We start from the raw sequence: 21332 nt of genomic DNA, 5'->3' as shown, positions 1-21332 counted from the left end.
TGACCTATTGTACTCTATGCTACTCTCTCCCCACCCCCACCCTCCTCTAGCTTATCTCTCCATGCTTCAGGCTCTCTGCCTTTATTCCTGATGAAGGGCTTTTGCCCGAGACGTCGATTTTGCCTGTCCTCGGATTTTGCCTGTCCTCGGATGCTGCCTGAACTGCTGTGCTCTTCCAGCACCACTAACCCAGAATCTGGTTTCCAGCATCTGCAGTCATTGTTTTTACCATGTTCATAAATAGCCTAAATTCTTTCAGTATACTTTGTGAAATACTTCTGACAGAAGTTAGCTAGTCAGGGAAGCAATGTGCAATTTAGTATTGCATTGAGTGTCTTGAAGTAGATCTTAACAATGTCAATACTGCTGTAAATAAAGTCTTGAGACATTTGTGTCGACAAAATAATTTGCCATTCTGTATTTATTGAGAGAATATCGATAGAACACAGAAGCTGATGTTAAAAGTATGGAGTTTTCACTAATTCCGATGAAGTAAGTATCCTATTTTATTGATGATTTGGTGGTGGTTCCAAAACAAAGCCAAGGAATTCCTTGCATGGGATGTATAGGATAATAATGTATTGCGTAACATTAGTCAGCTGAAACCAATTAATTTGGCTGAAGCAGGAAATAATACTAATCATTTATTCTTATGAGATCAACTCTGAGCTAGTGGGCCTACTTCACGTTTATAGTGCATTAAGCCAGCTGCCACACGATAACTGTTTGCCAACTGTTTGTTTGACAGGAAAGGTCTGAAGGGGATGGGTCACTTAGTGGAATGGGAAGTTAATGTTTTTTTTTCCTGTATTTGGGTTATTTTTCATAGTAGGAGGATAGGAACAAAGAAACGTAAAATTAAATGGAACATTTAAAAAAGAAAGTGAAAATGAAGTCAGAATTGTACCATCCTCACTGCTTCTGGAGAAATGCTGTTGAGATTCTCAAAATAATGCTGGCAAAAATTAATCAGAAAAGTAAAATTTGTAAGCTGGGACCAATGTAGTATAACAGACATTTCGTTAATTATTTCATGGTTTTCTCCAACTGATATCCTCATCATTACTCCAGATCTTTCTGAAATTTTCTTAATTCTTTTCCATCCATCAATTAGTCCTTTATTCTTGTCCTTTAACTTTGTCACATCCCTCTCCTTCCTCATCCCACCTCCTTGAATAATGTGTACTGCATTTGTATTGCCAAGTTGTTCAGTTCTACATAGAATTCTGGTGGAATCGATGAAACCTAGGAACAGGAGTAGTACTGTCAATAATCTTGATTTTTTTCCCCACCATTCAATTAGTCAATGGCTGATCTGCATTTTAATTCCATCCATCTGCTTTGATCCCATAACCCCTTGCTCATCCAGTCCCTATTTGCCCATCATATCTGGATAGATCCTTCTTTTATCTAAAGTGGATAACCTCAATCATTCCTAGATTGAACTTTGTCTGCCACAGTTTAACCTTTCACATGATCTGTCAGTGTTTCTCTGCAATTTTCAATTGCTGTCTATTTCTTGGATTGGACAATAAACCCAAATAAGAGGGTCTCTGTTCCTTCATCTAGGGTTCTTTTTATAAATATATTGAAATGTGGAGAGCCCAAATCCCTTTCACACGTTGACAGATTGGATGTATATCTGTATATTACCTACCTTTTTTTAGCCAATTCCACATTCAAACCAATAGTTTCCCCCAATACTGTGCACACTTTATTTTTGTTAACAATGCAGTCCCTGATCACATGTCCTGGAAACTGATTGAAAGGGAGAGAGAAGAGGTAGATTCCTTTGAATGAATCATTTGTAAGTAAACTCGTGCTTATTAGTGTTTTTACTTCATTTGTGATTTCTTATGAATTTTAGTAAGTAAATGGACTACTATTTTTTCAGGATTTATATTCATTAAAAGCTTACTGCAATATTTGTTTGCCAAGAACCCTCAAAGCTGCTTAAGTTCCATGAATTTTAAAATGTCTGTGGCATTTGTGACATCTACTGTAACTTCAATAATGGAGTTCCTGAATGAAGTCACATGTATTGTGTTCATCTACTGACAGCTGAATCTTGTGCTTCAATCTGCTGCTTTTTTCAGAATCTTTACAAACACTTGAAAATAGTGAAACTAGTTTTATTGCTTCAATGTTTTGAAGTTTAATTCCTCTGCTGTCCACTGTTTTTAACAAGAACAATGCAACATGTTTATATAATAGTCTGAATGCAATGAAAACATCCCATGACGGTGAATAAGAGCACCTAACAAAATTTGTCATTGATCCATGTATGACCAAAAGCTTGGCTAAAGAAATAGCTTTTATGGAGTATTTTAAAGGTGGTATACAGGCAGAGGGTTGCGGTGGAATGTGCAATAAATTCCAGTTTGAGTTATTGTATGAATGTGTGAGTTTGTTTCTCCCCATCTACCAAAAAATAGTGAATATATTATTATTAAATAGCTTTCCAATGCATGTGCAATTATCAATTTAACCTATTCCCTTAAATTTAAAGTGCTGAATATTGAAGAGAAAATTGTGGTCTGCTGGGGGAGAAGGGAAGATTCATGCAGCAATTTTAACATCATCTTTGGTTGAATTCAAAGCTATTATAGCATTGCCAGGATGTGATTTTTGATATTTTGTATTGAGTTTCTAAGGTACAGAAGAGTTGGATAAGTGGTAGGCTCATTCATAAAGTCAGGAAGTATGGGATACAGGCAGATTTGGCTATCTGGATTCAGAATTGATTGGCTGACAGAAGGCAGAGAGTGGTTGTAGATGGAAAGTATTCTGCCTGGAGGTCGGTGTTGAGTGGGGTCCTGCTGGGCTCTGTCTTTGGGCCTCTGCTCTTTGTCGTTTTTATAAATGACTTGGATGAGGAGGTTGAGGGGTGGGTTAGTAAATTTGCAGATGACACAAAGGTTGGAGGTGCCATTGATCGTATCGAGGGCTATTGCAGGCTGCAGTGCAACATAGACAGGATGCAGAGGTGGGCTGAGAAATTCAGATGGAGATCAATCTAGATAGATGCAAAGCGATGCATTTTGGAAGGTCGAATGCGCATGCTGAATATAGGATTAAAGACAAGGAACAGAGGGATCTGGATGTGCAAGTACATAATCCCTCAAAGTTGCCACCCAAGTGGATAGGGTTGTAAAGAGAGCATATGGTATTTTGGCTTTCATTAACAGGGGGATTCAGTTTAAGAGCCGCGAGGTTTTGCTACAGCTCTACTAGTCCCTGGTGAGACCACACTTGGAATATTGTGTCCAGTTCTGGTCGCCCTACTATAGGAAAGATGCAGTGGCTTTGGAGAGGGTGCAAAGAAGGTTTACCAGGATGCTGCCTGGACTGGAGGGCTTGCCTTTTGAAGAGAGGTGAATAAGCTCGGACTTTTCTCTCTGGAGAGAAGGATGAAGAGAGGTAATCTGATCGAGGTATAGAAGATAATGAGAGGCATGGATAGGGTCAATAGCCAGAGACTTTTCCCCAGGGCAGGATTGACTGGCACGAGGGCTCATAGTTTTAAGATATTAGGAGAAAGGTATAGAGGGGACGTCAGAGGTAGGTTCTTTACGCAGAGAGTTGTGAATGCATGGAATGCGTTGCCAGCGGTGGTGGTGGAGGCAGAGTCATTGGGGTCATTTAAGCGACTGCTGGACATGCACGTGGATAGCAGTGAGTTGAGGGTTAAGTAGTTTAAGTTATTTTATTTTACATTAGGATTAACCCTCGTCACAACATCATGGGCCAAAGCGCCTGTTCTGTGCTGTATTTTTCTATGTTCTGTGTTCTAAAAGTTATGTCCAGTTTACTGTCCCCTAGCAGCAGACTGATTCTTTTGAAATTATGAAAAAAAATCCAAATCTTGACATTGGAAATATGTGTTAATTCGAAATTCTTTCGAATACTATTTGAACAACTGCTTCAGCATATGATAAATACCAACATAGTGGAGATTTCTGCAGTTGTGTGTTCCAAGTCCCAACGCCCAAAGGCTTTTAAAATAATAGAGCTGTTGAGCAGTTAAGCTGTGATTAATGCTGATTTTTGTTGTCTCTAAATTGCATAAGTTTAAAAATGGAAAGTCAGGATGATTTTGTAATCATTTCTTGAATATTATGCTTTATGTAATTGTAAAACTCGTATTTTTCTGATCATTATGCTTTTTAGACATTAAATTGAGATTGTAGGAATTATAAATTTTTAAATGTTGCTACTTAATTGGTTTAGTGATTATTTGGTCTCCTGCTTTGCAGAATATGTTGTTGTGTTTCACTAAAGCTGTCAGCAAATTTCACTTCATCCAGGACATCCATTAATGTTGAAAAGATGTCTATTCCATTCATGGAACCAGGGATGGTTTTTAAAATCCAAAACAGAAATTACTGGAGAAATGAGGGGCATAAATAAGGTGAATAGCACCAAAATCTTTTCCCCAGGGTAGGGGACTTTAAACTTAGAGGACATACTTTTAAGGTGAGAGGAGAAAGATTTAAAAGGGAGCTGAGAGGTAACTTTTTCACACACAATGAACTGCCAGAAGAAGTAATAGATGGAGGTAGCGTCCCAACATTTAAAGACATTTGGACAAGTACATGACTAGGAAAGGTTTGAAACAGGTGGGGGACAGAGGTATAAAGCTGTCTGTGTGGCTCATAATTGGATAATTTGTTCTACAGCTTTTGGTTCATTTGCCTTCCAAAATTTAGGGAAGTATATTTTGATAGAGCTTTGTTTTGGGAGGTTACTTGGATCTTCAAACTCTGGTGTTGCTGAAATTAGCTTGGTAAGTTATTGATCTACAACTTGTAGATGTCACATGTGACAATGAGTTCGTGGTGGAATAGATGAATGTCGTATACAGGAAAGATGTTAATCAAGTAGACAGCTGTATTCTAATTGGTATTGAAGTGAAGTAGTTGCATTTGTCGAGTTAGTACTTTGTTGCACATTTGATTTTAAAGCTGGGACATATACTGCTTTGTTTATAAGTGTTGAGGCATTTGTCCTGCTATTAAAGATACATTATTGCCATACCATGTTTAGTTAAGTTTATGGTAACTTCCAAAAAGACACTGCCATTCTTCCTTGGAGGTGGTCATAACCCAGTGATTTAGCAGCACCAACATGTTTTTTGTCAACCCAAATCTCTATATTCTCCAGGTCTGATGTTTTAGCAATAGGCTGCTTTATTGTTGGTAAAACAAAATATTGCAGGTGCTGGCAATCAAAAAGAAAAACAGGAAATTCTAGAAATACTCCGACATAGCATCATGGAGAGACAAATGGAGATAACACTTCAGGTCGAGACTTTTTTAAAAATATTTCATTATTGGAGAATTTATGGATGTAACTGAACACTGGCTAATTAGTAATGAAAATCCCCATTTCTTCCTTTGTGCTTGAGGGGAAACCATTAACGAAGCATTCTGAAGCTAACTGGAATAAGTGCACTTCTCAACACTCTTACTGTAATGACCTGGAGCTGAGATGATTGATCTTGAGATTACTGGTCATCTACTTTTGTTTCTGAAATAAATATCAGTGCCTGAAGTTTTACCTAGATATAGCTGTTGATGAGTTATTGTGTCATTGATTAAGAAAGGTGATTGCTAACTAAGTTTTTTCTGATAAAAGAGACCTGTTGAGATTTTGTACAAAATCATCATTTGGTTCGCTACCACTGCCGGACCTGGAATAGCATGGCTAGTTACAGTGCATATGTCTGTAGTACTACAGCAGTGGAATTATAGTGAAAAGACATCTCCAGGAATGCCATTTCATAATACTGTACAGTGACTTGCACATAAAACAAGGTTTCTTAAAGAGTGGAGCTCATTAAAATGTGCTTAGGCAACTACTTAGTTTATCAGGTTGTTTTTGAGTTTTTAATTTTCTCATAACACTATCTGCTAGGGAATACTGACACTTGCTTTCCCTTCCGCCATTTAAAAAAACTGTGAACAGAATTCAATGGATGCCTGCAACATGTGTACAGAGCTCCCTGAACAGTAGGGCTGCGTAGTTGAGCCAAAGCTAATCTGTTATGTAACCCTTCTAATAGGGTTTTCCCCTTAATTTAAAAGGAAAGTATGAAATGTCTATGCTCCTGATTTCCTGTCTTGAGTTACCAGTTAACTTCTGTTATATTGCACAAAAGGAAACCTGTGCTGTTTTATGTGTACTCGACAACAGAATCTTACTGTCAAATGAAAACCAGATGTGATAATACATAGTTGTATGAAACACATCATGGATCACTGACCGTGCGCAGAAAATGTCATTTTTTACAATTTTAAATTTTTTCCAAGCCCTGTGCCACCTTGCATTTTCAGTGTAGTTTTCTTCTATTTAATGTTTGTGACTGCTCGTTGTTCACTCCAATCGTATCAATATTTTGTGAATAATTCTTCAAATACTTTGTATTCCTCCTTCTCAATGCATAATGCCTTCAGAAAGCATATAAATTTAAACAAACTGAGGAAGATACCTTTCTTTATTTTTTTTTCCATAGATCAAAGTTTACAATATATGGTTGTCATTGTAAATGTTCCAGACACTGTTGATATGGTTTTCATCTAAGGCACTGTAAACAACGTTGTCACCTTATGTTCCTGCTCAGTTTTCTCTTGCCATTTTTCCTTATTTGTATTTCTGTGTCAGGGAGAAGATTATTCCTATTTACAAAGACCATGTCCTAGTCAATGGTTTTTTAATCATTATAAATTGCTGTGATTGTGATTTCCAAGATATAAAGACTATTTCAGCAAGTTAACAGATTGGATTTGAGTAAATATTCCATTTCTGTATCCTCCGATTTTCTTGCTGGGTGTATGAATACAAATGTTCAACGCTGATATGCTGAAAGACCTTGAGGTCATGAAAGTCATGACTGTATTAGAGCCTGGTCCAAGCAGGATGATGAAGCTCATTTCCAGTTATTGTTAGAGTTGCATTGGGAGGTGCAGTCTTTATGGAAATTCCTTTGTATTATAAAAGGACAGAATTAAGATCATTGTATTATTTTTTGGAATAATTGCATTCCGATTTACAAAATATACTGGACTAACAACAGTCAATTTGACTATAGATCAATGGATGTAGTTCAAATTATAGCAATATTTTTATTAAGATCATCGTAAATTAGGCTAAATTTTCAAGTGTTTGTGACACTGTACGTTTTTATGATAAGTTTATTCCTCAGTTGAGGATCACCAGAATACCCATGGTTTATCACCTAACATCAAGCCTCTGTCTTGACAAAATAGATCTAAAAGTTCTTAGAAAAGCAGAAGATGCAGACATCAAAATATTTTTTGTTCAATTGTGCGCACACAAAAAACATGCTATAAAACAAGAAATAGGAAATGTAAAATGCTTAATAAATGTTTGTTCACTTTTGTGGTGCATCTTCATACTGGCACCCCTAAAATTCAAAGTAATTGTGTATTTTCTGAAAATTAGATTATTAACATTTTGCTGCATAATCCCCAATTTAAATTTTATATATTTTGTCGTATTTCAGTTTTCTTCTGTTGACAAATTATAATTTGAGTTAATAGCATAGATTTATGCATTTTGTAGTGGCTTCAAAATTATTAACTGCTTATCTAAAAGTGTACAAAGTTTAAAAAATCACACAACACCAGGTTATAGTCCAACAAGTTTAATTGGAAGCACACTAGCTTTAGGAGCGATGCTCCTTCATCAGGTGATAGTCACTTGATGAAGGAGCATCGCTCCGAAAGCTCGTGTGCTTCCAATTAAACCTGTTGGACTATAACCTGGTGTTGTGTGATTTTTAACTTTGTACACCCCAGTCCAACACTGGAATCTCCAAATCATATCTAAAAGTGGGTGGTGGTGACAGCACAGTATTTTGGTTCTGAAATAGTAATCCAGAACCCCAGGCTAATACTCTGAGGACTTGAATTTGAATCCCATGACAACAAATGGTGAAATGTGAACTCAATAAACAAACTGGAATTAAAAAGAAAATCAAATGATGACCATTATCAATTATCACTAATGTTCTTTAGGGAAAGAGCTCTGCCATCCTTCCTTGGTTTGGGCCATATGTCACTTCAGACCCATTGCAACATGATTGACTCATACTTGCTCTCTGAAATGGCCTACCAGCATTGACCTAAGCAACAGAAACATCAGTGGCAAATCCAGCCCTGTCAAGCCCGTAGAATCCTCCTCACCTGCATCTGGGCACTTATGGCAAACTTGAAAGTTGTCCCATGACTAGTCCACTGGTCCTGGTTATGTGAGTTTGATTATGTGGACTCTGGATCCCATGAAGCCTCAAGGCTTTAGATTACATGGACAACAAAATCTCCTGTTGATTACCACTTACCTGTCAGCTGAAGAATGAGTTCTGCTCCATGTTGAACACCATTTGAAGAAGCACTGAGGGTGATAAGGACACAGAATGTACTCTGCATGGGGACTTCACTGTCTGTCACCAATAGTGGGTTCATAGCACTACTGTTTTCCTAGCTGGTTGTTTCCTAAATCATGTAGTTGCTAGTCTGGGTCACGTTGTAGCAGGTGAAGGAACTCACAAGATATAAAATTTATTTGACCTCATCCTGACTATCCACATGTCTAGATGTATCTGAGCTGAATGTGACAAACATTGAACAGATCTAGCAATTATAAACTTAGCCGAAAGAACTGCATAGATGCAATCAGCACCAAAAAATTGTATTCAGCCATATTCTATAATAAGGTAAAAACAATGACTGCAGATGCTGGAAACCAGATTCAATCGCATGCTGCTTCCACTGTTTGGCATGCAAATATTCCGGTGGTGCATCTTCACCAGTTTGGCACCTCTTTGTTAGATTTACCTGGTTCTGGTCTTGGCAGATCCTTCTGCACTCATCATTGAACCAGGATGGATCCCTGGCCTGGTGGTAATGGGAGAGTGGGGAGATGCCAGACCAAGGTATTATAGAATATGGATCAATGGTGCTGGAAGCCCGAAACGTTGATTTTGCTGAAGCTCCTCGATGCTGCCTGAATTGCTGTGCTCTTCCAGCACCATTGATCCATATTCTATAATACCTTGGTCTGGCATCTCCCCACTCTCCCATTACCACCAGGCCAGGGATCCATCCTGGTTCAATGATGAGTGCAGAAGGATCTGCCAAGACCAGAACCAGGTAAATCCAACAAAGAGGTGCCAAACTGGTGAAGATGCACCACGGGAATATTTGCATGCCAAACAGTGGAAGCAGCATGCGATTGACAGGGCAAAGTGATCCCACAACTGACAGATGAGATGTAAGGTCACACAGAGACATTTAAAAATCTGCAGAAAAAGTATTCAGCCATTTTAGCCAGCTCTGCCAATAAATAAGATATAAACAGATTTGTTTGTTTTGAATTCCACATTTCATTCTAACTTGATAACTTCTAATGTCTTTACCTAACCAAATTATCTGCCTCTGCCTTAAAAAAAAATCCTTGTCTTCTGAAGCAGAGAGGTTGATGAGAGTTCAGGAGAGATATGTTCCTGTGAAACTGAGGGATAGAAATGGCAAGATTAGGGAACCATGGTTGAGTGTTGAAATTGAGACTAGCTAAGAGGAAAAAGAATGCGTACATAAGGTCTGGGTGCCTGAAGACAGACAAAGCTTTGGAAGAATTTCGGGAATGTAGGACCAATCTGAAATGAAGAGTAAGAGGGTTAAAAGGAATCATGAGGTATCCTTCGTGAGCAGGGTTAAGGAAAACCCAAAAGCCTTTTATTTCTACATAAGAAGCAAGGTTGTCCCACTCAAGGACAAAGGGGAAAGATATGTGTGGAGTCAGAGAAAATGGGTGAGATTCTTAATGAGTACTTTATATCAGTATTCACCGAGGAAAGGGACATGGTGTATGTTGAGGTTAGGGATGGATCTTTAATTATTCTAGGTCAAGTCGGCATAAGGAGGAGGAAGTGTTGTATATTCTAAAAGGCATTAAGGTGAACAAGTCTCCAGATCCAGATGAGATCTATCCCAGGTTATTGAGGGAAGTGAGAGAGGAAATAGCCGGGGCTTTAACAGATATCTTTGCAGCATCCTTGAAAATGGGGGAGGTCCCAGAAGACTGGAGAATTGCTAATGTTGTCCCCTTGTTTAGGAAGGGGATAATCCAGGTAATTACAGATCTGTGAGCCTTAAATCAGTGGTAGGGAAGCTACTGGAGAAGATACTAGTGGAGCGGATATATAGCCATTTGAAAGAAAATGGGCTTATCAGTGATAGGCAGCATGGTTTTGTGCAGGGAAGGTCATGTCTTACAAACCTAATAGAATTCTTTGAAGAGGTGACAGTTGATTGATGAGGGAAGGGATGTAGATGTCATATACATGGACTTTAGTAAGGCATTTGATAAGGTTCCCCATGGTAGGCTGATGAAGAAGGTGAAGTTGCATGGGGTCCAGGGTGTTCTAATTAAATGGATAGAGAACTGGTTGGGCAACAGGAGACAGGGAGTAGTAGTGGAAGGGAGCTTCTCAAAATGGAGACCTGTGGCCAGTGGTGTGCCACAGGGATCCATGCTGGGACGACTGTTGAGATTTGGAGATGCTGGTGTTGGACTGGGGTGTACAAAGTTAAAAATCACACAACGCCAGGTTATAGTCCAACAACTTTAATTGGAAGCACACTCTCTTTCGGAGCGTCGCTCCTTCATTAGGTGATAGTGGAGGACTCAATCCGAAGACACAGAATTTATAACAAAAATTTACAGTGTGATGTAACTGAAATTATACGTTGAAAAATACCTTGATTGTTGAATCTTTCATCTGTTTGAATACTAACCTGAGAATGCAACTTTTAAAAAAGGTTTTGTGATTTACACATGAAAGAAGTGAAACTATCATGGTATTCAAACAGATGAAAGACTCCGCAGATAATCCAGGTATTTTTCAATGTATAATTTCAGTTACATCGCACTAAATTTTTTCTATAAATTCTGTGTTTTAGGATTGAGTCCTCCACTATCACCTGATGAAGGAGCCACGCTCCGAAAGCTAGTGTGCTTCCAATTAAACCTGTGGGACTACTGTTGTTTGTGATATACATAAATGATTTGGAGGAAGGTGTAGCTTGCTCATTAGCAAGTTTGCAGATGACACTAAGATTGGTGGAGTCAGAGAATACGGCAGAATATAGATAGATTGGAGAGTGGACAGAGAAATGGCATCCGGAGTTGAATCCAGATAAATGTGAGGTGATGCATTTTGTAAGTTACAATTCAAGAGCAAGCAATACAGTAAATGCAAAATTCCTGGGGAAAATTGATGTGCAGAGAGATGTGGATGTTCAGGTCCATTGTTCCTTGAAGGTGGAAACACAGGTCAGTATAGTGGTCAAGAAGGCATATGACATGCTTTCCTTCATTGGATGGGGTATTGAGTACAAGAGTTGGCAGGTCGTGTTACAGTTGTGGTTCGGTCATGTTTGGAATACAGCATACAGTTCTGGTTGCCACATTACCAAAAGGATGTGGATGCTTTGGAAAGAGTGCGAGGAGGTTCACCAGGATGTTGCCTGGTATGGAGGGTGCTTGCTATGAGAAGAGGTTGAGTAGATTAGGATTATTTTCATTGGAAAGGAGGTTGAGGGGGGATCTGATTGAGGCCTACAAAATCATGAGAGGTGTAGATGGGATGGATAACCAGAAACGTTTTCCCAGAATGGAGGACTTAATTACTAGGGGTCACGAGTTCAAAGTGAGAGGTGAAAAGTTTAGGGGAGATTTACATTGAAAGTTCTTCAGGCAGAGGGTGCCTGGAATGTGTTGCCAGCGGAGGTGGTATGTGCAGGAACGATAGCATCATTTAAGGTGTATCTAGACAGATACATGAATGGACAGGGAGCAAAGGGATACAGATCCTTAGAAAATAGGCGGCAGGTCCAGATAGAGGATCTGGATCGGCACAGGCTTGGAGGGCCGAAGGGCCTGTTCCTGTGCTGTAAGGTTCTTTGTTCTTTTTTCTTTTTTTGAAGTTGCACAGGCCTCTTGAGAAATGACCTTTTCCACCTCAGGTATAAAAGGCAACTCCCAATTCTAAACAGTGCTCCCTGGTTCTGGGCTTGAAGTAAACTTTGTGCGTCCATCTTGTCAAGACATTACAGGGACCTGTGTACTTCAACAAAGTCACCCTTTGTTCTTCTAAATCCTAGTGGAAACAAGCCAGTCTGTTCAACCTTTTCTTTGATTTTGTTTTTGTCCCCCTTATCTAAGTTATTGATACAATTGTTAAAAAACTGTAATGCAAGCATAGACCTCTGCACGAATTCACTTGTCACATCTTCCAATTTGAAAAAGATCCATTTGTGCATGCTCACTGTTTTTTATCAGCCAGTCAACTTCTATCAATGCTATTATTTTATCCCTTGCAGCATGAGATTCTCACTCTTGCAATAGCTTCTTATGTGGCACTTTGTCAAATGCCTTCTGGTAATCCATTTATAATATTTATGGAATCCAGAAGAGAAATTCTTTATCCATATGGATGTTGTTTAATTAATACTATAACTAGATTCTAGAAATCTGACACAAAAACCACAGATGGCTGGAGAAACACATTAGGTTTGGTAGCAACTATGGTAGCAACGAGGGGCGGCACAGTGGCTCAGTGGTTACCACTGTAGCTTTACAACACCAGGATCCCAGGTTCGATTCCAGCCTCGGGTGACTGTCAGTGTGGAGTTTGCACATTCTCTCCGAGTCTGTGTGGGTTTTCTCCGGTTTCCTCCCACGGTCCAAAGATGTGCAGGTCAGGTGAATTGTCAATGATAAACTGCCCATAGTGTTAGGTGTATTAGTTAGTGGGAAATGAGTCTGGGTGGGTTGCTCTTGGGAGGGTTGGTGTGGACTGGTTGGGCCGAAGGGCCTGTTTCCACACTGTAGGGAATCTAATCTAATCATGTCTCCATGCACCCCTTTTCCCACGGCACATGTAACTTGTTTGAAGAGCTCCAGTAAATCAGTTAAATAATTTCCTTTTCAAAAATATGCTGACTCCTCTTAATTACCTTGAGTTTTTCAAAGTACCCAGCTACAACCATCTTAATAATTGATCCTATAACCCTTCTGTTTATAGACATCAAGCCTCAATAGCCTTCTTCCCTTTTTGAATAGAGTGATTATGTTTGTTACTTTCTAGTCAGATGGAACCTTTCCAGAATTGAATCAATTTTGGAAAATTAACATCAACACATTTACTACCTCATCAGGTATCTGTTTTAAGACTCTAGGATGGAGTTTATCAAGACCTTGGGACTTATCAGTCTGCAGCTTTCAGTTTTCTCAGCAGAGCTGTGGGCTGACACGTCCTCAGTTCCTGATATGCTTCAACTATGCCCTTAAAGTGATAGTTAATGAGCTAGTAGACTGTGGGCCTTGACAACAGTCTGGCAATAGTACTGAAGACTTGTGCTCTGAAATAAACTAAAATCATCCCTTGCCAAGCTAATCTGGTACAGCTACAATACTGTTATCAACCCAATAATGTGGAAAATTTGTGTAGATGCGTCCTTTATACAAAAAGCAGAACAAATCCAACCCAGCCAATTACTGTCTTATTGGTCTATTCGCAATCATCAACAAAATGATGGAAGAAGTTGTCAATGTTAGCACTAACTCAGTAATAACCTGCGCGCTGATGCTCAGTTTGTGTTCTGTCACGATTGTTCAGTTCCTGATTTCATTACAGCCTGGTCCAAACATGGACAAAAGAGATGAAATTTAGAGGGAAGAGTGACACTTAACATTAAGGCAACATTTGACTGAAACAAGTAGAGAGAATGCTGAAGAAACTAGCAGGTCTGGCAGCATCTGTGATGAGAACAACAGAGTTACCATTTTGAGTCCTGCGTGGGCTTTTCAGAACTGAAACTAAGCTTTGACTGAGTGTGGTTGGAATCGACAGGAGAAAGGGGTTAAGCTCTTAATTGGTTGGAGAATCACTTAACATAAAAGAAATGTTAATCATCTCAGTCCCAGTGTATGACTGCAGGAATTCCTCAGGGTAGGTATTTTCTAATCTTTGGAGCAGGTTGGTCTTGAACCCACAAGCTTCCAAATCAAAGGCAGGAACAAAACCACTGCACTACAAGAGCCCCAGTTCCTCAGTGTCAGTATTTTAATCAGCCTGTTTGAAATGCTATGACACATCTCGGTAGCAGAACCCAGGGCTTCTGGCTTCGAGCAGTGGTAGAGCCTTAAAAGAGGAAGACCACACATACTTTGAAATGTCGATATTTTCTAATCAGACTGTTTGGAGATGTTACTACATACATCTGGAGAAGATGGTTCTTGAACCTAGACCTCCTGGTGCTGAGGTGGGGAGAGTACCATAGTGCTACACGCATTTGAGTTCCTTAGCATTAAGCCCAATCTTCTTCAACCGCTTCATCAGTGAATATCCCAACTCCCTCGGAAATTCAGAGTTACAGATGTTTACTGATTATCATTAAACACAATTTGCAACTGCTCAGGTATTGAGGTGCAGTTCATGTTTCTTTGCAGCAGGACCTGGCCAACATTGAGACCAAAACCTGAGTGGCTAGTACCGTTTGTGTCTTGAAAGTTCCAGGCAATGACCATCATAAAGAAGAGAGAATCTAACCATCAGCCCTTAACATTAAATGGCATTACCTTTTGCTGGATCCTCCAATGTCAACATCCTAATGATCCTAAGGGGTTACCAGTGATCCGAACTGGAGTGGACCAGTTGTATAAATTCTCTGCTTCCAAAACAAGATCAGCAGCTAGGAATTCTGTGTTGATAACTCGCTTCATGACTCCTTAGTGACTGTCAACTATCTACAAGCATAAGTCAGGAGTGTGATAGAATGTTTTTCCTTCTGTCTTGGCGGGGTAGCCACAACAATACTAGAGAAGCTTGACACATTCTCAGTGGTCCACTTGATTGCAAACCAATCTACCATGTCCTTCATTCACTCCCTTCAGCAGTGACACACACCAGCAGCAGTCTATACTATTACAATATGTACTACTATAACTCATCAAGCCTTCTTTAACAACACCTTCCAAACTCATGAACTTCCATCTTCCACCCTCCATCACCTCGAAGGGCAAGAACAGCAGATACACTGCCAGCAAATTCCCTTCCAAGTTGCCCACCATCCTGACTTGGAAGTATATCATTGTTCCTTTCCTGCCACTGCCTCAACATCCTGAAACTCATTCCCTAGCAGCATTGCAGGTGTCCCTATACTGCAGGTATTGCAACAGGTGAAGAAGGCAACTCATCACCATTTTCCCAAGAACGTTTGGGAGTTGATAATAAATTCTGGCTTAGACAGTGATACCACTTCCTATGATTGAGTTTTTTTAGAATCCAGAAGAGAAATTCTTTATCCAAATGCATATTGTCTAATTACCATTAACTAGATTCTATCAATCTGACACAAAAAACACAGATGGCTGGAGAAACACATTAGGTTTGGTTGCAACTATGGAGAGAAATGGTGTTAATGCTTTGGGTCCAGTGATGAAGTTCTGAAGAAGGGTGATTGGGCTCAAAATGCTAACTTTGTTATCTCTCTGCAAATGCTGTCAGACCTGCTGTTTTTCTGCATGCACTTTCTGTAGATCTTGTTTGTCATCTGAACAAAATTGTATTAGCAGGAAGCTCACAGTTAGAAGTGTTGTTAAGCTGTAGAGACCATTAATATCTAAGATATGATTTGTAGCCAGTGTTAACTTGCCTTGTTTGGATATTAGCTGAGTAGCTTCTGTTAAGACCAGTATGGTCAATAAATTTACCAGGATTCCTGTTTTCTGTTGTTATCCAGTAATCCTCACTGGAAAGTGCTTGTGAACATGGATGTTCAATTAAATTAGGAGCTGTGTTTCACTCCATTGTCAAATTTGAGCACCCAGGTTCATGTGCTGGGAGAAACTGGCTACCTTGGTGAGGTGTTGGAAGACCGCTGCTGATGAATTGTACCTCAGAAGGAAACAACTGATAGGCAGAGAATAACACACAAACCAATAAAGTACCCTTGGAATTTGACACTGAATGTTTGACAGTACAGCTTTCATTTCTATTTATTTTTCCATAATGCTTGCTGTTTTTGACAGGTTCAGGCTTCTCTATTGACATGCTAATTATTTTCATCATATCTCATAAAAGAAATTTTTTTAACGTTAGTATTCAATCGAGGCCACTATGTAAGTATGTAACACTATAATTGTTTTAACCCAACATCAGAATGGTGATATTTGAGGAAGTAAATTAATTTACTTCTGTAATGTTTCTTGGAATTATGGTCAGATCATAGTGTTCAGAAGATGCATTAGCTAGCTTTTGTTAATTAGTTTTTATACTGTCTACTCTTTAAGAGAAAATGGTATAGCTGGAATGGCCAAAATCAACAAAAAGAAACTGTACATGTGACATTGAAACATGATTAAAAATATCTTATAATCTATACAAAGTGATGATTCATTTGAAGGTTGAGTGAAATTAATCACCTGTTTGAACACTTTGCAGATCTTTCATGTCATACAACAAGTGAAATAAAGCCAGGTAATCAACCTTATTGGTCTAAAAAATGATACATGACAGGGCATTTGTATGATAAGGATTTTGTGTTTGCGCACTCTGTATCCAGTAGTTTCTTAGGTGGTGTATTGCTATTATTAAGGTCATGGTTTCAAAAGGGTTAATTTTGAATAGCATACAGTATTTAATTCCACATAATCTGAATTGATTTAATTTAGTTACATATTACAATAATAGGCAGCTGGTTATCGGGAGTTGATCAGCTGATGAAGATGAACTATTCTTGTGACTTGGTGTAAAACTGTTGGAATTTTTGGGATGGCTTGTGTAATCAGATTGGTGAGTTTACTTGACTGCTGCAAATTTTGCTGTTACTGACTTGGAAAGCAAAGTCAGAGGTCACATCTGAGACCTTGGCACATTTTGGAAACCTACTAAGAAGGTGTGTTACTTCTAAGTTGAACTGTTGGCAGTTGTTGTTTTTAGCAGCAGAATGACAATCTTAGTTCCATTTTCTGACTACGTGCTGCGCTTTGCTAAACATGCCAAAATAAAGATAGAGCCTTGAGTTTGTAGTTGAAGAAGATTTTAAATGACTGCAGTTCAAACATTGGTATTTTTGACAGAGTAAACTCTTCCCGTGCTTGAAGTGACAATGCACAAACGGGCATTAGTTGTGATGCAGATATCTGATTTATTGTATGTGTGCTTTAGTATATAACATTTAGTTCCAAGAAATAAGTTTAACTGTAAAAAATGGGATAATGGAATTGAAGGATGTGGTAGTCTATTACGCTTAGAATATCAGTGCTATGTGGCTTTAAGAGGTTACTCTTGTTTGTTTAACAGAATCCGAGGAGAAGAGAGTGTTGGTTTGGTTTATGATTTGGAACTAAATCATCTGGAAAGCATTCAGTGAACTCTTAAAAGTGACTAAAACTTGTTAACTCAGCAGCTATGTCAATGGGTAGGGTGGTGCTTAACTGGATTCCTAGTTTTCAGTTTGTGTGTTTGGTAGAAGTTGCACCTTGCAGCTGGGAGAATACTGAACAAAGAAATTAGAGGGGTTAATAGGTGCAGGGAAGGAGCCAGGCCCACAAGCAGTATTTTCTTGATGCACCCAAGGAATTTGGAGAAATCCCAGGGGTAGTGCCCGTTCAATGAAGCTAGCTATCTGTGAAAGAGCCGGAAATGTGCCCATGAGTAAATGCTTGAATGCAGTCTCAGGACTCTAGTGGAACAGTCTCCAAGAAAGAACATGAGCAATATCGAGGGGCTGTGAGAGGAGCTTTTTGAGAGAGTTCATATCTAGATTGTCAAGAGTGAAGAATTGGAATTTCTCATAAAGGAGTCCTAAGTTTTAAAGAAGCTTGGTAACCCACAGTGTCATTATTTTCTGGGGAGGGGTAGCTGAGAAATCTATGGGATCTGTCTTAAACAGCATTTGCTATTTGGTGTGCCTTGTAGGATTTTTGACCACTTTGTTTACCCGACAATTTACTTCATTAATTCTCTGAATGTTTGAGCTTAAGTTGTGTAAATACAATGTAGGTTGTTTAACTTTATTAACTTTTTAATATAGTAAAGTTTATTTTGTAAGTAATGAGTCTCAGGCTTTGTCTACAGTAAACAAAAAAACTAGGTCATAACTTCCATTTGATGGTCTTGTCTGGGATTGTAACAGTTGTTTAATAGGAATGTTTGGGCTGACAACTGATTTAAAAATCTTATTAGTTGGTGATGTACATGCTCGTTTTAGTAAATTGTTGTATATACCTTTTATCCCTCCTTCAGTTTTTTATATTAGCTATACAGCGAGGTATTTTAATTTTGTATGAAGAATGATTTAATCCTCTAATTGTTGGTGTGGACAGTTATTGCTTGTGTAATTGCATTCATGAGAGCTTTTTAATGCATTCTGCTGCCATGCAATGGGGTGCTGTCATCGTCATTGCAAGTAGTATTTGGCAAGAGAATACTACCAATGCTAAGGTTGGCAACAAGTATTAAGGAATACTGGGAAAATACAATTATTATATATATTCGTTTTGGTGAAGTGATTCAGTATACTTGAAAGTTTGATTGAAACATCGTATTTTGTGTTTTATGGAATCATTGGGACCTCTGAGTATCTTTTCCTCATTCCCTAAACATGTATTAACTCACCTGAAGTGTGATTGAGGTTGACTCCTTTTTGATTCAGCTCATTGTTAAAACTGAGTGAGCTATGAGGGATCTTTTAATGAACTGAAAAAATGAGTCTGCAATGTTGTATTTGTCATGTAATAGAACTTTATTTATCCATAGATTCAAAAGTTTTTTTTCTTAAAAAAAACTATATTTTCATATCATTTATAATACATTGGGCATCTAAACAAGTAGAGTCATGGAATCCCTACAGTGCATAAAGAGGCCAATCAACCCTTGAATCTGTACTAACCCTCTGAAGACCATTCGAATAAGACCCAGCGCCCTACCCTATCTCCATAACATAACACTGCATTTACCATGGATAATCAATCTAGCTTGCATAACCTGAGAGACTAAAAACATTTCTTACATTTTCCAATCCACCTGCCTTGCACATCTTTGGACTGTGGGAGGAAATCAGAATACCCAGCATAAACCCATGTAGACACTGGGAGACTGAGCGAACACCACACTGACAGTCACTCAACTCTGGAATCTAACCTGGGTCCCTTGCACTGAGGCAGCAGTGCTAACCACTGAGCTATCATGGTGCTCACTTTTTAAAAATCGATCCCATTTAATAAAACTTTAGTTTTAAAAAAATTAATGATTTAAGTAAAATGTAAGTGAAGTTCCATTTAATTTGCAATGGTGAATCATGCTTGTAAATTCTGCAAGCATTTACATACGAACATGCATACGTAGGGACAAGAGTAAGCCACTTGGTCCTTTTGAGTCTGCATCATTAATCAGTAAGATAATGACTGATCTGCTTTTAATCTCACCTTTATATTCCTACCTACTCCTGATAATCTTTCTTCCCTTTGATGATTAAGAATCTATCTACCTCTGCTTAAAGATATTTAAAGATTCTGCCTCCACAGCCTTTTGGGGAAGGGAATTCTGGAGACACTCAACCCTTGAGGAAAATATGTTACCTCATCTCTGTCTTAAGTAGGTGATTCCTTATCTTTGAACTTTGGCCCCTAGCTCTAGATTCTCCCATCAGAGTAAACATCCTTTCTACATTCACTCAGTCAAGTCCCCTCAGGAATTTTATGTTTCAGTTAAGTCACCTCTGAGTCTTCTCAACTCTGTGATACAGGGCTAAACTGACTATCCCATCCTCACAATGCAAACTGCTCATTCTAGGATTAGTGTAGGAAGTCTTCTTTGAACTGTTTCCAATTCCTTTTGTAATACAGTAACTACTGTACACAGTACTTCAGATATGGTCTCACACCCAATGCCCTTTTAAACTGAAGTATAATTTCCCTACTCTTGCATTCAATTACCATTGCAATAAAATACTTCTCCATTTCCCGACTAAAAAATGTTTCTGATCATGAAAGCCTGACGTGCTGCTGACCAGTTTGGCACTAGGTGACTTTGCAGTTCAATTTTTGCTCCATCATGAAATATTTAGCATATGGCATTTCACAAATTGTGATGAACTGAATAAGTGACTTACTTTGTATATTTTTGGTGCATGAAGACTGTCCTTATCTGTGTCTCTGTGAATCAGTACACTTTTGAAAAATTTGTTCACAGGATGAGGGCATTTCTGGCCAGGACGGCATTTATTGCTCATCCTTAATTACCTAGAGGGTATTTAAGAGTCAACTGCATTGCTGAGAGCCTGGAATTATGTAGTCCAGACTGGGTAAGGATGGCAGTTTCCTTCCATAAAGGTTTTAATGAACCAGGTGGGTTTTTGCAACAATCAATTCAAGGTCATCATTACACTCTTAATTCCAGATTTTTATTGAATTCAAATTATACCATCTGCCGTGGCAGGATTTCCAGCTGGCTCCCCAGAACATTACCTGGGTCTTTGGATTAACAATCCAGATTGGAGTGGTGCTGGAAAAGCACAGCAGGTCCGGCAGCATCCGAAGAGCAGGAAAATCGACGTTTCAGAAATGTTGATTTTTCCTGCTCCTTGGATGCTGCCTGACCTGCTGTGCTTTTCTAGCACCATTCTGGTCTTGACTCTAATCTCCAGCATCTGCAGTACTCACTTTTGCCTCACTGGATTAACAGTCTAATGATAATACCTCTAGGCCTTTGCATCCCCTCCCCTACTGATATAGCTTGTAGAATCTCTTGTCCTATTTAGAACTAAGGTGGTTGTGTAATTGAGATTTTGGAACAAAAGTGCCTTCAGAAACTTTGAAAGATTTTTCCTAAATCTTTTGAGTTTTTGAAGAATTCAAAAAATTGAAAATTAGAATGGATTTTCAATCAGTGTCTTGCTTCACTGACCTATTTAAAAACTTGTGACTTTAGTACAACTGTACTCTACCCTAAAGGTAAATGGTTATTGTATTAGCTAATGCCAACATGTATTTTTCTTTGGGAATGGCTGCTTGGAACTTTGAAACACTGGACATCAAAGAAGAGACCCAACTGGGACTGTTGGGAAATAGAATACTAGGAAGGGGAGGGTTCCACTAATGCAATGGATTTTACTGTTGATAGTTAAAGAATAGCATATTGAAAGAAAATAAAAAGTAGAAATTTTAAGGACAATGATTTTTTTTTCAGCTTGAAATAAATGAACAATTGAAGAACAATTAAATCCCTAATTATTCTGTGG

The 21332-nt window shown here is 38.7% G+C and overlaps 1 protein-coding gene across 4 annotated transcripts in view; it reads left to right on the top strand.

The window, feature by feature from the left end:
* The window catches only part of prkd3 (protein kinase D3), a 423856-nt gene that overhangs the window by 69834 nt on the left and 332690 nt on the right, over nucleotides 1–21332 (top strand). The window lies entirely within an intron of this gene.

This window comes from Chiloscyllium plagiosum, chromosome 9 (assembly GCF_004010195.1).
Source record: "Chiloscyllium plagiosum isolate BGI_BamShark_2017 chromosome 9, ASM401019v2, whole genome shotgun sequence".
NCBI lineage: Eukaryota > Metazoa > Chordata > Chondrichthyes > Orectolobiformes > Hemiscylliidae > Chiloscyllium > Chiloscyllium plagiosum.
The sequence above is the reverse complement of the archived record's forward strand: the minus strand, read 5'-3'. Positions and strand labels throughout refer to the sequence as shown.